This window comes from Scleropages formosus, chromosome 18 (genome assembly GCF_900964775.1).
Source record: "Scleropages formosus chromosome 18, fSclFor1.1, whole genome shotgun sequence".
NCBI lineage: Eukaryota > Metazoa > Chordata > Actinopteri > Osteoglossiformes > Osteoglossidae > Scleropages > Scleropages formosus.
Window position 1 is genome coordinate 23347611 of NC_041823.1, and position 17086 is coordinate 23364696.

The window sequence follows — 17086 nt, forward strand, 5'->3', positions numbered from 1 at the left end:
ACCTTCTGCCAGGAACCACACCTCCAAAAGGCAGAGTGTACCTCTTGTCCTTACCCGAACAACAGGCAATGCAGGAATACATGATCAAGGCTCTGGCCTCTGGGATCATCCGACCTTCGAACCTCTTCGGCTCCTGAGAGGTTTATCTTTATTGGAAAGAAGGACAAGGGGTTACGCCCATGCATAATTTATCAGGGGTTGAACGTGATAACAGTAAAGTATCCCTATCCCTTGCCACCCATGACTGCGGCTCTGGAGCAGGTCCATGGGGCTCCTCAGCATTCAGCACCTCCCTCAGGCTCTACGAGTACACGGGTATACCTTTTGTTCTAACGTGCCCTCTGTTTGGCGTTAACCATGTGTTAGAGGATCTAGTCAACAGTGTGTTCTGGTCTACCTGGATGACATCCTCATCTGCCCATGCTGGAGGAACCAGCATATTCAACAGGTGAGACAGTTGTTAAAGCAGTTGTGGGGAAACCATCTCTACATGAAGGGAGAGAAGTGCCTGTTCCATCAACTGCAGGTTGTTTCCTCGCGTTCATCCTGAGGTGGGGTGGCCATGGACTCCCACAAGGTTCACGCAGTTGTGGAATGGCATCAACTGTCTTCAGTGAAAGCCTTGCAGCAGTTCCTGGGGTTCACAAACTTCTACCAACAGTTCATTCTGGTTTTAGCTCAGTAGCCGCTCCACTTACAGCCCTACTCCCAAGCAAGGGACCACATCTCACGTGGAATGACAAGGTGCTAAACGCTTTTAAGGAATTGAAGGAGCAGTTCACAACTGCACCAATCCTGAAGCATCCGGATCCTACACTGCCTTTTGTGGAAGAGGTATGTGGTATTATGGACGCGTCCATGGTAGTGGTTGGAGCCATGTTGTCCCAATGGCAGAGCACTCCCCAGAGTTACACCCTTGTGGGTACTTTTCATGCAAGCCATTCCCTGGCAGAAGGTAATTATGACATTGGGAATCGGGAATTGCTAGCCATCACGTCGACTTTGGAGGAATGGCGGCACTAGCTGGAGGGGACCGCACACCTGTTCCTGGCGCTCATGGACCACTGTGCCGTCTGAATCCTTGCCAAGCCAGGTGGGCATTATTATTCACCCTCTTTAGGTTTACGATGTCCTACAGGCCTGGCACAAAAAACACCAAGGTCAACGCCTTGTCACGGATCTACAAAAAAGACCCACCATTTGACCTGCCAGAACTAATCCTTCTGGATATGTGCGTTGTGTTACTGCTAAGGTGGCAGTTTCTACAGGACCTGGCCAGGGGACAGAACCCGGACTCACCGACAAGCCAGAAAGTAAGGAGTATGTACCAGTCAGCATGTGGCTGTCGCTACTGTACTGGGCACACGACTCTCCAGCAGCCAGACACCCTGGTCACCGTCGGACACTGACCCTTCTCTAAGGGCATTTCTGTACCCCAAATTAGAAGCCCAGAGGACTGCTGGAGCCTCTGCCTGTGCCAGCCCGGCTGTGGTCCCATGTGGCGGTTGATTTCCTGGTGGATCTGCCTCCGTCTGAAGATAGTACCATTATTCTGACCCTCATTAATTGTTTCTCCAAGGCGTGCCATCTGTGGGCGTGCCACCCACACTCCTCTCATCACTGGAAACTGTGGAGGCACTCTTCCAGCACGTCTTCCATCTCTACGGCCTCCCTGAATACATTATCTGATAGAGGCCTCCAATTCACCTCCCGGGTGTGGAAGAGATTCTGGCACAAGTTGGGGGTGACCGAATCTTACATCCGGGTACCACCCGCAGGCCAATGGCTAGGCGGAGAGACTCAGTCAGGATAGCAGTAGGTTTCTCTGAAGCTGCTGTAGCCACAAGCAACGTCGTGGTCCCGATTTCTACTCTGGGTTGAGTATGTCCACAACTCGCTGTCCCACATATCCATAGGCCTCTCTCTCTTCCAGTGTATTCTAGGGTCTCAGCCCCCTTTGTTCCTGTGGCATCCAGGGCCGAGCACTGTGCCAGTGGATAGCGCTATGGTTGCAAAGAGGTCTGGCGCATGGTGAAGGATCACCTCAACCAGAGTGCTCACCAGATGAAACAACAAGCCGATTGGCACTGTTTCACTCTCTCTTTCCTCCCTGGGCAGAGAGTATGGTTGTCCACCCGAGACATCAAGCTGAGGCTCCCATCCAGGAAGGTCAGTCCTAGGTACATTGGTCCATTCAAGGTGCTCTGCTGGATCAACCTGATAACCTACCATCTTCAACTTCCCCGGCAGCTCTGTATCTGTCCCACTTTCCATGTGTCCTTCTTCAAGCCGTGCCGGACATCCCTATTCCAGGCCCCTGGGGGTGCTGTGCCACCCCCCAGAGGTGCAGGTGGACGGTGCTCCTGTGTACGCCATTTGGGAACTGCTTGATTCCCAACGGCAGAGAGAGGGTTTACAATAGCTGGTTGATTGAGAGGGCTACGGCCCGGAGAAGTGATGTTGGATCCCTGTTTGGGACATGCTAGGACCCCTGTTGATTTCTGACTTTCACTGGGACCATCCAGACCAGCCAGTGACAAGACCCAGGGGACACCTGCCAGGCAGACGTAGGGCAGCTGGAGCCGCCCGTAGGGGAGGGGGTACTGTCACGCCCACGGCCTCCACACCTGCCATCAATCAAAGAGGACAGGTACAAAGGGGCTGTGCCGGCAAAACTGCTTGCGGAACCTTGTCCAGAGCAACAACAGCTCCAGGAATCACGTCTGCAAATTGCCTGACCCACACCTGTCCCTGACAACAGTTTTTGCCCTTTGGTTTTGTGCACCTTCTTTCTGAAGCTTTATTTTATAGTGGTAGTAACAATAAAACACATTAAAATATTTGCAAATCTAGTTTACTGGTGACAAAAAGAGCACATACTCGTTATAACTGAAATATTTACACAGATTCATTTAACAGAAGCTTTTTTCCAAAATGACGTGTATCTCAGAGAAAAATACAATGTGTGCATTACATCAACAAAAAAGTGACTTGGATGCAAACAAATAATTTTGAAGCACAGTTAATTTCTCACATTCCACCATTTGGACCAGGATGCATCACATGAATAAGTGCAGAAAGGTTTATCCATTTTTGTACAATTCTAAACACAAAATTATTGAACATAAACATTAACATAATAAGTTGTGATGTGTTATGTGTTTATGAAATTTAACCCGGCTCTATAATGCCTAAATATGAATTGAACTACATTCACTGATAATTTTGTCACTCAACAATCCATTCTCTGTGCAGACAAGGTAACCAGTGATATCAGCAAATTGCCTTCCACAATACCTGAGACAAGACTCAAATTCTTTACAACACAATGCAATATTGTATTTTGTATTTTTTTAAGTAATCAAGGGGGTTGGTAACCCATACAGTCTTGCTTTCACCCACTACATACTGCAAGAGTACTGCTGCCTTAAAGTGACAAAGGAGAAGCTGTGGCAGGTTCTTTTGCTGGTAGGAATTGTGTTTAGATGGAAATCTGTGATTGACACACTCACCCAGAACTTCGTATGATATGACGATATGGAGTTCCTCTGCTTGATTTCACCCTTGACCTTTGTCTACACAAGATCCTTGCTTTAACCGAATAAGTGGCATTGATCCAAGTAACACCACCAGAAACTGATGCATTTTATTGTTTTGTGTGGTAGAAAAAGTAGACTTCAATATCCCATGTTAGATAAAGTTTGGAAAAGGACCTTTAGAAAGCTGCTTGTTCAAGCGAATTGGAAGCAGGTGACAAATTAAATTTCAGTTAGAACTGTTGACCTTGTATCAAATAAAGTTAACTTGAATATTCAGATGCACTTATACAGAAGCATGAAATCTGTCACTATTACCGACAGGGAAATTTCAGGTACATTTTTGTTTACCACGCTTAGCAGCCTGACTTCCCATGGAGCAGAAGGCATGATAGGAAATAATGACTGGAGCAACTTTCAAGAAAGGGATTACAAAACGTCATCCTTTTATGTTGAGAAAGCCACAATACTAGATTTGGAGCAGGAGAAAGAAGAACCATTTCTGTTTTTTTTTTTTTTGCAGTTCAGATCTTTTTGCCCTTAGATGAAAGGACTGGAATATCATATTTTGTGGTGTCTCAATCCAATCCCGTTTCATTCTCAGGTAGCAGCCTATGCTTTGCACACTATATTTACAGTTTTGTGCATTATACTTATATTGTAGAAATTGACATGGAATTGTGATATGCCTTAGAGATATCTTTTGAAGGTTGCTAGTATTTGCTGTCTGCTAGTACCTGTAGTGTAGTTTTTTTATTTTGAAATCATGGAATTGAATCCATCTAAATAATATTACGGTGTAGCTTAATTTACTTCGTGAATTTTGGCAGTTAGTAAAAGGCAACCCTGGTTGTGTGCATGAAGGTTTCATCTTCAGATTTGTTAAATGGTTTTTAAAGGTCACTGTTTTATTCATTTTACTTTTTTAATTTTACTGTATTTTTACTGGGGGGGTGCAGTGGCGCAGTGGGTTGGACCACAGTCCTGCTCTCTGGTGGGTCTGGGGTTCAAGTCCTGCTTGGGGTGCCTTGCGATGGACTGGTGTCCCATCCTGGGTGTGTCCCCTCCCCCTCTGGCCTTACGCCCTGTGTTACCGGGTTGGCTCCGGTTCCCCGCAACCCCATATGGGACAAGCGGTTCAGAAAATGTGTATGTGTGTGTGTGTGTGTGTGTGTGTGTGTGTGTATTTTTACTGTATTTTCAGTGAAAACTTCAGTATAAATTTCTTTTAAGTACATATGACTCTTCAAAATAATGTACAATATCATATACTTGCACAAGTTTAACTCTTTAATACTAAACTGAAAAACAACTCGGATCTCTGCATTTTGCCCCTTACTATGCTAGACATCACACCCATCCATCCATCCATCTTCCTCCGCTTATCCGGGGCCGGGTCGCGGGGGCAGCAGTCCGAGCAGAGTCCTCCAGACTTCCCTCTCCCTGCACACCTCCTTCAGTTCCTCTGGGGGAACCCCAAGGCGTTCCCAGGCCAGCCGGGAGACATAGTCTCTCCAACGTGTCCTGGGTCTGCCCCGAGGCCTCCTCCCAGTGGGACAAGCCCAGAACACCTCCCCAGGGAGGCGTCCAGGAGGCATCCGGAACAGATGCCCGAGCCACCTCAACTGGCTCCTCTCGATGCGGAGCAGCAGCGGCTCTACTCCGAGCTCCTCCAGGGTGACTGAGCTCCTCACCCTATCCCTAAGGGTGCGCCCAGCCACTCTGCGGAGGAAACTCATTTCTGCCGCTTGTATCCGCGATCTCATTCTTTGGGTCATGATCCAGAGTTCATGACCATAGGTGAGGGTAGGAACGTAGATCAACCGGTAAATTGAGAGCTTCGCCTTACGACTCAGCTCCCTCTTCACTACAACAGACCGGTACAATGATCGCATTACTGCGGACGCCGCACCGATCCGTCTGTCAACCTGCCGCTCCATTTTTCCCTCACTCGTGAACAAGACCCCGAGATACGTAAACTACTCCACTTGAGGGAGCAACTCCCCCCTAACCCGGAGGGGGCAATCCACCTTTTTCCGACTGAGAACCATTGCCTCGGATTTGGAGGTGCTGATTCTTATCCCCGCCGCTTCGCACTCGGCTGCAAACCTCCCCAGTGCACGCTGCAAGTCTTGACTTGATGAAGCCAACAGGACCACATCGTCCGCAAAAAGCAGAGACGAGATCTCGCGGCCACCAAAACAGACACCCTCCGTTCCCTGGCTGCACCTAGAAATTCTGTCCATGAAGATAATGAACAGAATCAGTGACAAAGGACAGCCCTGGCAGAGTCCAACATGCACCGGGAACAGGTCTGACTTACTGCCGGCAATGCGAACCAAGCTCCTGCTCCGGTCATACAGGGAACGAACAGCCCGTAGTAACGAGCCCCGAACCGCATAATCCCGAAGTACCCCCCACAGGATGCCACGAGGGACACGGTCGAATGCCTTCTCCAGGTCCACAAAACACATGTGGACTGGTTGGGCAAACTCCCACAAACCCTCCAGCACCCTAGTGAGGGTATAGAGCTGGTCCAGTGTTCCACGGCCAGGGCGAAAACCGCATTGCTCCTCCTGAATCCGAGGTTCGACTATCGGTCGGATTCTCCTTTCCAGTACCCTGGCATAGACTTCCCCAGGGAGGCTAAGGAGTGTGATCCCCCTGTAGTTGGAACACAATCTCCGGTCCCCCTTCTTAAAAAGAGGGACCACCACCCCGCTCTGCCAGTCCAGAGGCACCGTTCCCGAGCTCCACGCGATGCTGCAGAGGCGTGTCAGCCAAGACAGCCCCACAACATCCAGAGACTTGAGAAACTCGGGGCGGATCTCATCCACCCCCGGAGCCTTGCCACCGAGGAGTTTTTTGACTACCTCAGCAACTTCAGCCAGGGTAATGGACGAGTCCCCCTCCAAGTCCCCAGCCTCAGCTTCCTCTACGGAAGGCGTGTCGGAGGGATTGAGGAGATCCTCAAAGTACTCCTTCCACCGCCCGAGAACATCCTCAGCTGAGGTCAGCAGCGCACCACTTCCACTGTAAACAGTGTTCGTGGAACACCGCTTCCCCCCTCTGAGTCGCCGGACGGTTTGCCAGAATCTCTTTGAGGCCGACCGAAAGTCTTCCTCCATGGCCTCGCCGAACTCCTCCCAAGCCCGAGTTTTTGCCGCGGCGACTGCCAGAGCCGCGCTCCGTTTGGCCCGTCGGTACCCGTCAGCTGCTTCAGGAGTCCCATGAGCCAGCCAGGCCCGATAGAACTCCTTCTTCAGCTTGACGGCATCCCTTACTTCCGGTGTCCACCACCGTGTTCGGGGATTGCCGCCGCGACAGGTGCCGGAGACCTTATGGCCGCAGCTCCGAACCGCGGCCCCGACAATGGAGGCACGGAACATAGTCCATTCGGACTCAATGTCCCCCACCTCCCTCGGGACCTGGTTGAAGCTCTGTCGGAGGTGGGAGTTGAAGACCTCTCTGACAGAGGCCTCCGCCAAACGTTCCCAACAGACCCTCACTATGCGTTTGGGCCTGCCAGGTCTGTCCAGCTTTTTCCCCCGCCATCGAATCCAACTCACCACCAGGTGGTGATCAGTTGACAGCTCAGCCCCTCTCTTCACCCGAGTGTCCAAGACATATGGCCGAAGGTCAGAAGAAACGACTACGAAGTCGATCATCGACCTCCGACCTAGGGTGTCCTGGTGCCAAGTGCACTGATGGACACCCTTATGCATGAACATGGTGTTCGTTATGGATAAACCGCGACTAGCACAGAAATCCAATAACAACTCACCGCTCGGGTTCAGATCAGGGAGGCCGTTCCTCCCAATCACACCCCTCCAGGTATCACTGTCGCTGCCCATGTGGGCGTTAAGGTCCCCCAGTAGAACGACAGAGTCCCCAGTGGGAGTGCTTTCCAGCACGCCCCCCAGGGACTCTAAAAAGGCCGGGTACTCTACACTGCCGCTAGGCGCATAAGCACAAACGACAGTGAGAGACCGTTCCCTGACCCGAAGGCGTAGGGAGACAACCCTCTCATCCACCGGGGTAGACTCCAACACATGGCGGCTGAACTGGGGGGCTATTAATAAGCCCACACCCGCCCGCCGCCTCTCACCTTGGGCAACGCCAGAATAGTGGAGAGTCCACCCTTGATCGAGAAGAGTGGTTCCAGAACCCAAGCTGTGAGTGGAAGTGAGCCCGACTACATCTAGATGGTATCTCTCAACTTCCCGCACCAGCTCAGGCTCCTTCCCCGCCAGTGAGGTGACATTCCAAGTCCCAAAAACCAGAGTTGGCGCCCGAGGTTTGGGTCGGCCGGGCACTCGGCCCCAACCACCACCCAAATCACAATGCACCGGCCCCTTACGGTTTCTCCGGCAGGTGGTGAGCCCACCGAAGAGCGGCTCCACGTCATGGCTTCGGGCTGAGCCCGGCCAGGCCCATGGGCATAGACCTGGCCACCAGGCGCTCGCATGCGAGCCCCCCCCCCCAGGCCTGGCTCCAGGGTGAGGCCCCGGTGACCCCATACTGGGCGGGGTAAACGAAAGCCTTGATTTTTTCTTCATAAGGGGTTTTTGAACCGCGCTTTGTCTCGTCTGTCATCCAGGACCTGTCTGCCATGGGAGACCCTACGAGGGGCATATAGCCCCAGACAACATAGCTCCTGGACTCATTCAGGCACTCAAACCCCTCCACCACGGTAAGGTGGCGGTTCACGGAGGGGACAACACACCCCTTCCTCACAATTGCTGTGTTCAGTTTCTTGGCCTGGCTATGGTCAAGTTCTGTCTGAAACATGATACCACCTGCTGTATCTGGTTGGGCTTCCAACAGGTGTAAACAGACCTCTCAAAGTCTGTTCAAGTTTTTTATTGGATGCCCATTACTGCCAACATCTGGGCCAGACCACTTTTATTACCTTTGTCCAGTTGATCCTGCTCTCTGGGCTTTTCCCTCCCTATATTCTAAATATAGGCTGCATTTTACATTTATTCATTTAGCTGACTCTTTTCTCCAAAGCAATTTACAACACTAACCTACTTAGACAAATTTACCAATGTATACAGTTGCTTAATTATTAATGGGGCCAGTTGAGGGTGGGTACCTTGCTTAAAGCAGGGGTGCAATTCAAACCTGTAATCTCCAACTCCAGAGATGGTGCCTCTGCTCACTTTGTTACCTGTCCTTCTTTCTTTCCTTAAGCTTTCACCTGGCATTCCTATTCCTTCTCATGCTTTCCAAATGCTTGCATATTATTTTACATATTTTTGCTCATGGCTTTGTCATTTCCACAAAATCCCATTCCGAAGAGTCTAGTATTAAAAGGTTCACTGTTAGTGGTCAAAACACATAACCACATTTTGGTCCAAGCATATTCTGATTCAGACTCTGTTCTTTTCCCTTTTGTATATATGGATGAATAATATATCTGTCACAGACTGGATGGAAACAGTACATCATGATTCGAAAACAATGCAAGCATGCTTCATATCCATCTCTTTACCCTTTGTTTGTCTGACACGTCATCTTTGCCTCTCCTGTTTGGCACAATAAACATGTTATATTACAACATTTCAGTTTTTTCTTGCTTTTTTCGTCCCCCCATTTAATTTTGCTGTGATGTATTCGTTCACATGAAGCAGGCACAAGGACATCTGACAAAGTAATGATTTCTCAGAAAATTAATTCACTGGTAACCCTCACCCATACTCATGAATTAAGGATGTGATTTGAATGAAAGCCCCAAGAGTTTAATTAGTTACACCACTGCAAACATGAGAGGGAATCGATCTCTCTGCTCTAACAAAAAACAGAAGACATTGGAGGCAGGGGTCTCGTCTTAGGAATGAGTTCTGCAGGATTTCCCCCCAGCATTAGACAGAAGAAGCCGATGGCGCATTATGAATTTATTTTGTGAAAATGTCAGCCTTTCCCCCATTGTTCCTACAAAGACACTCTGGAGGATGGACAGATTGTCCCAGTCTTTAAAGAACCAAACAAAAGGGTCACCAGAATACTCATTTGAAGAAATGCTGTTTGTGGAGGATAAAAATAAGGTCACTTAGTATTCATTTCATCCTATTTTTATCTGTTTATGCCAGTTAAACAACTGGTACATCTATAACTGGAAGATCAGCATCCGTGCCAACCCCAATGGGATGAACACTGGCACATGTTCCTCCAGCGTGCACTCTGTGAGCCACCTGCTTCTCTTCATTATTTGGTCTGTGAGCTTCATCACACAACTTAACGCTGTAGAGAGCACAGCACAGCAGTTTATTCATGTGCAGCTGAGGAAGCCAAAAGTCACCTTTTTGGCATTTTGTGTAAGTCCACCATTGACTTTCCGAGAGTTCTCATGTTTATATACAGATATGTGTCGCTTAACGACGGGGATATGTTCTGAGAAATGTGTCATTTTGTGATTTAGTCATTGTGAGAGCATCATAGTGTACTGATACAAACCTAGATTGTAGAGCCTACTACACACCTATATGGTATAGTCTTTTGCTCCTAGGCTACAAACCTGTACGGTATGTTACTGTACTGAATATTGTAGGCAAATGTAACACAATGGTAAGTATACATGTATTTGTGTATCTAAAGATATCTAAACATAAAAAGTACAGTAAACATACAGTATACAAGATTTTTAAAAAATGGTATACCTGTATTGGGCACTTACCATGGCACAAGGAAAAACAATGGAGTCAAGAGATGTGGTAAACATGAGATTTATGACACTGTTGCTGGCGTAACACAGCATACTGTTTTACAGTAAACCTTTTTTTATAAGTAGAAAGGGTACATGCTAAAATAACAGTGAAAAATACAGTAAATACATAAACCAGACATTCAAGATACACAGAAAAAGATGTTATACCCCATGGGTATTTTTCAACAGCTGTAACCCAGTCCAACCATCAACCTGAAGCCACAGAGAACACCCAGCATAGCCAACATACATCTTCATGCTCTGAAACCAAGAAGCTTAACTGACCTAACCCACCCACCAAACCGAAACTAATCCAAAACCAAACCAACAAACCAAGCCTAACCCACCAACAAATAACCAAACCAAGCCTAACCCACCAACACAAAACACCAAACCACACCCACCAACAAAACACCTAAAGCAAGCCTAACCCAACAAACCAGCCATCCAGCCAACCCCCTAACAATAACCAACCACCAAACCACACCCAAAGCTAAACCTACAGACAAAGTCTCAACCACCAACAGAAACCAACCAAACCTACTCCCACCAACACAAAAACTAACCATCAAACCAAACAGACCAAGTCTAATACATCAACTCAGAACCATCAACACATACCATCAACAAAACCAAGCCAACAAACCAAGTCTAACAACCAACCAAACCACACCCCCCAAATCCAAACCAACAAACCAAGGCTAACCACCAACACAAAAAAAAACATCAACCAAACCCAACAAAGCCAAATCAACAGACCAAGCCTAACTCACCAACCAACAAACCACACCAGCCAGGTACCAACATGAGTATTTCATCAAGGTTGTCAAGTGGGCACCTCCCTTCGTTGGTGTTTCATTGAATTAGGACCACAACACCTCCTGAAGGCTCAGCAGTGCAGTCCAGCATTCCAGACACCCCCCCCCCCTCCACACACATATTCGATACCCTTCACCCTCAACAAATACTGCAACCCCACTAACTCAACCAGTTAAACTACAGCTTTATAAGTTTCTAACCTTACAACCATACCTTCCACCAAACCAACTACTAATACGCCACTCTACAAATTTAAACTATTCTATTTAACAAAGCCACACCTCCTTAATTATTACCAGCTGCCTCCCATTATTCACCACCTGCCACTAATTTTCCACCATTACACACCTCTCTCCAGCCTGTAACCCCAACTACCCTGCTCTCTTTTCAACCAAAACCACTGACTTGACTTCTCTGCTGCCTCAGACAGCTCCTTCACCGCCGCCTTTAACGAGCTGCCTCTGATATCGAGCTACCCCAACAATGCTGTAGCTGATTTAGCCACAAACCCTCTAACACCTACCTCTACTGGCCTCACATGAGCCCGCCATCCACGGTCCCTTGCCTCTGCCAGCAGGTCAACATACTTTAACAGTTTCCGCTCGGATGCCTTTCCAATAGTATCCTCGAACAGCACTGTTAACTCTACAAAGTACAGAGTACGCTCACCCTCCGAATATAACACCATGTCTGGATGCAGTGAAGTAGGTGTTTATTATCAAGTATTATGCACTGTATATAATTGTATGTGCTATAATGTAACTTGACACAGAGTTCTGTTCACAGTTTTTGTCTCAAAAGTGAAATTGAATTGTGTTATAAAATCTCTGTTTGTCAGTCCAGCAAATAGTAAAACAATAGCCTCAATATATGCTTGAAAGCTAATAGACACCAAGATACCTTTTTGCCTTATAGTCACTTGCTAAACATTGCTGAGTGCTTGGGTGAAAAATGGAAAAGACACTACAAATATTGAAACTCTGTTCTTTATTTAAATTTAATTTGCATAAAGCAGTGCAAAAGCTTCAAACAAAAAATGAAAAATTAATTTTACTTCATGTGTTGTTTACATTTGTCCCAACTACTTTCATTTCCTTGCAATTCAGCTTGCACCCTTGTGAAATAGAAGAGTACAGACCAATAGAACAAGCAAGGATATTACATTACTTCTACTTTCTTTGTGAAACAAGTAAAAATTTGGTACTGCTCCAAAAGCTTGTCCTGCTCTATACAAGCATCAACAAAGCAGCCTTTGCAGCTCTGTTTCATAAACCTACTACTGCAAGATTACCCCTGGCCAGTTTAGCTGGTTCAATGTTCAAATGTAAAAAATTTCATTACTGCTCCAAAATGAGTGGGTTTGGCCTGTGCCTGCTCTCCGGTAGGTCTGGGTTTCAAGTCCTGCTTGGGGTGCCTTGCGACAGACTGGCATCCCATCCTGGGTGTGTCTCCTCCCACTCCAGCCTTACTTCCTGTGTTGCCAGGTTAGGCTCCGGCTTACTGCAACCCTGCTTGGGATTCGCAGTTTCAGACAGTGTGTGTGTGTGTGTGTGTGTGTGTGTGTGTGTGTGTGTGTGTGTGTGTCCGCGCTCCAAAATGGTTTGACTACTGCAGTGCACCACTACTGGGCATTTGGGTGCAAATAAATATCCTGTCGCCTCCCTGGGGAGGTGTTCCGGGCTTGTCCCACTGGGAGGAGGCCTCGGGGCAGACCCAGGACACGTTGGAGAGACTATGTCTCCCGGCTGGCCTGGGAACGCCTTGGGGTTTCCCCAGAGGAACTGGAGGAGGTGTGCGGGGAGAGGGAAGTCTGGAGGACTCTGCTCGGACTGCTGCCCCCGTGACCCGGCCCCGGATAAGCGGAGGAAGATGGATGGATGGATAAATATCCTGTCTAAAGAAATATTTCATTCTGTTCAATAAATCTTCATGGTCCCTTAGAACCTTAGCAGAGATTCTTTTGAACAGGTTTTATTCAGGACATCAGAAATGTCTTTGGTGCTAGGGAAGACACAGAGCCATGCCGATCTGTCCTTGTCAGTCGCCACATCTGGATCTGGGGATAGAAACCGGAGTTGGTTACTGTCTACCCTGTGTGCTGATAGATGTTACTCTGAACTGGAAACTTCTTGGCTTTATGCTTCATTTATTTAAACAGCTCTTATTTAAAGGCAAGCTCCACTCAAAAGCATGGTTTCATTTTCGGTTGATTTTAACGTTTAAAGTACTGGAAATCAACGTATTCCATTTGATGCAATGGTCCAACCTGGTTTTATTTCACATAAAGTTTTGATTTCTATTTACTTTCTGAACAACCAGACAACACATGAGAAAGAACAATATATACACACACACACATTTTCAGAACCGCTTGTCCCTCACGGGAAACCGGAGCCAACCCGGCAACACAGAGCGTAAGGCCGGAGGGGACACACCCAGGACGGGACGCCAGTCCGTCGCAAGGCACCCCAAGCAGGACTCGAACCCCAGACCCACCGGAGAGCAGGACTGCAGTCCAACCCACTGCGCCACCGCACTCTCTGTTAGAAAGAACAATAACATTTTGTAATTTTGTGGCCCTGATTAATTTTCAGCCATAAAGAACCACATAAGACTTCTTAGTCATATTTATGCAGAATACTGATTAAGTATCCTCCAAGCACAAAAAAAGGTACCATACTTGGTAAAGTTTGTAAGAGACCTTAATGGTTCTGCTGAGTTGAAAATAAAAACAGGTTTGACAACAAAGCTGATGTTTTTAGCCTAATATATTTAGCCTAAAATATTGCTCTTTGTGGGGGGTGTGGTAGTGCGGTGGTGCAGTGGCGCAGTGGGTTGGACTAGGTCCTCTTCTCTGGTGGGTCTGTGGTTCAAGTCCTGCTTGGGGTGCCTTGCAGCAGACTGGCATCCCGTCCTGGGTGTGTCCCCTCCCCCGCCGGCCTTATGCCCTGAGTTGCGGGGTAGGCTCCGGTTCCCTGTGACCCCATATGGGACAAGTGGTTCAGAAAGTGTGTGTGTATGTATGTATTGCTCTTTGTGCCACTAGGCTATTTAGTGGCAAACTGAAGGACACCTTATAACTTATCTTCATCAGCACAAAGGCTGAAATTCAACTCTTAAACAGGACACAAAGTAGTTTAATATTATTGAATATTGATTCATAAAACACTGATTACTACAAGTTAAAGAAAAATGACATAGAATTGCACTTTTTAACACTTGTGATGCTTTTAAATACAAAAAGAGAATTGCGAAAACAAGGAACCTGGCACCTAAATAAGAAAAGTACCATTACATTCCACTACATTACATTTATTCATTTAGCTGACATTTTTCTCCAAAGCAATTTACAATATTAAACTATTTACAGTTAATAGATCCATTAATATCACAAATGGATGTAGTCTTTAGAAGCAATGATGAATACAGATTTTGGGCATTTTCTGTAGGGTAAATACAAAATCAGCCAAGAATGCAACACTTACTAAAGCCAGCTATCCCTGTCAGCAGTTTCATAATCACGTGTTCATGGATCATCAGCTCTGGCTTCATTTGTACTGCCTGCATGGTAACTTTTGTTGGCAAGATGGACTGACTGTCCCTGGACTGGCTCTTCAAATAAGACACCTGGGAGCCTCTGCAAGACAAAGTAGAGAAAATAAATCAACACACATCTATGTAAAGGTGTTCAGATCCACAAACTAATGCATCACCTTGCATATGGTACACTGGAGTGAAAAAAAGGCAAGTGAAAAATAGTGTCACGGCAGTGATTCAAATTTCTGCCAATTCATCTTAACTCGAAAATGTAATAATGCTGAAAGCAGCACAAAAGCTAAGCTAGTACAGTAATCTAGAGTTAGAAGATGTTAAAAGTTAGATGATTCTGTTGTAGAATCAGATATTAAAATATTCAACCTTTTCCAGTGTGGAAAGACATACTAAAAGGTTGCTTACTCTTACTCTGCACACCCACCCTGCAAAGGATCTAGAACCCTCACAGACTTAGATGAAAATCTAAGCCCTCTCCGAAAAAACCGCCCGACATACTAAGACGTTTAAAATCATTATAAAATATCTGCCACATTCACTTCTGCATGCTGTATGTGTGCATTTACCGTGCTTTCTTAGCGTGTTCTCGCTTTCCCGAACCGCCCAGATGAGGTCCGAATGCATCCCCGTGTGTTTACCGCAGCGCGTGAACTGGACCGAGGCTCGCACGGCCACTCCAGTGGAGCGAAACTCGTTTATAGTGGTGTGGAAAGGGGAAGTCGCCTCCTCTGCGCTATTTTTAGAACAGCTGTAAATACAACCAACTGGATTCATTCCTTTGTCTAAGTACGAGTCGAGGACGAAGAAGAAAGGACGTTCCACAAGCGTCCATCCGAGTACTTCTGTTATGAAAAAAAAATCATGCAGCAAAACAGCGCACCAAATACTTCCAGGAGTTAGACGTGTGTGTGTGTTTGATAGAGCATCGGTTTTTATTTTATAGATGGAGTGTAAAGTTGCGTTTGCCTACTGTTTTTCATCACGCTCTCTTGTCCACGGTGTTTATTAGGCGCAAGTGCGCGCAGGTCCAGCGCAGCGTGGAGAATGAATATCTCGGGGCTGTGCGCGCGTGCCCGTTGGCCTCCAGCTGCGGAGCCTCTTCCACGCGTGTCGTCAGCGTATTGATCCATCTACAACCTAGTGCTCATCATAACAGGGTGGTCTAATGATAGATGTTCACTTTTTCATCTCTGCTCCATTTACCTCCGACTATAGATTCGGGTCAGGTGCAGCAGGGGGCGCAGTGCTGAAGGGTCACCTTGCAGTCTTGAATCCTGTTCGAATCCCGCTCCTGCTCTAGAACCTCCGACCATTGTACAAAGCCTGAACTAATACTGTCATAACACCATGCATGCTGTTGTTACATGGATATTTCGTGGTGAAGCTGCCTAACATGGTAACTCATGGTAAAATTCAAGTTAACAGTGGTTATCGTTTCACCCCATGGAAGTGCTGCTGTAGCAGACAGTGCAGGTGCTCGTCTATCTGAGGAAAAAGAGCAAGTGTGTGTTTTTTATTGATCTGTGGCCTGTGGACGAGGTGGTTGCGGTGTGTGTGCGATCCCGGTTCTGGTGGCGAGGAAAACAGAAACACGGTTGTCTCTCATCCTCTCGCCGGATAAACGCAGCGGAGCTGTACACCGTTCAAGGACAGGGTTGCATTAAAAAAAAATTAAAAATCGGACAGCGCTGAGAAGGATCTGTAGTATGGCGCCAGCCGATGGAAACCCGGGGTCACATCCTTGTGAAAACCAAGTGAGTGTACAGAGTAAGTAAGGAAGCAAGACAGTAAAATACCTCAGTCTGTAAAGCCATTAATTCATGCTTTTCACGGGTGTTTCCAGCCTACCACTTTTCAGTGACTGATCGGTGTGGAAACCCGCGCTGCGGACTGACGCGCGTTTTCGGTAATAAAATGATCACAAGTGATCTGCGAAGTGACTTTTTTTTTTTAATAACACAACTAGTCAACTGTGAACAAAACAAAAGTGACGCTCGTGAGAAAGTGACGTTTTCTTCCCGCGTGCTTTGCCCTGCTGTGGAAATCGTGTTGCGTGTTTTACTCTGCGATGACAGTCGATTCAAGACTTAGCTCCTAACCGTTGCAGTATAGAGCTACAAGCGCTTTGTCGCGGAAAAGGGCTTTTGTGTTCTAAGAAATAGAACCACGTCCTCACGCTGAGCCGTGTGTGACCCCGTACATCTTGTGTATCATCATGTGTGCCCCATGCATCACGTGTCCCTACTCTACATGGTGTGTGTGTGTGTGTGTGTGTGTTATTGCCATTCTGTGATCTAGGTGATGTGCAGTATTACGTAATGTTGGACAATGTTGACCCCATGAGGACACCCGAGGAGACCGGCTCCAGATACCTGCAGTCCATGTCGATGGAAGCTGCTCACTGCCTGCCATGGTGGTGGACTAGATGTGCCTGTGTGAACATCAGGTTATTAGCATTTAACAACAATGT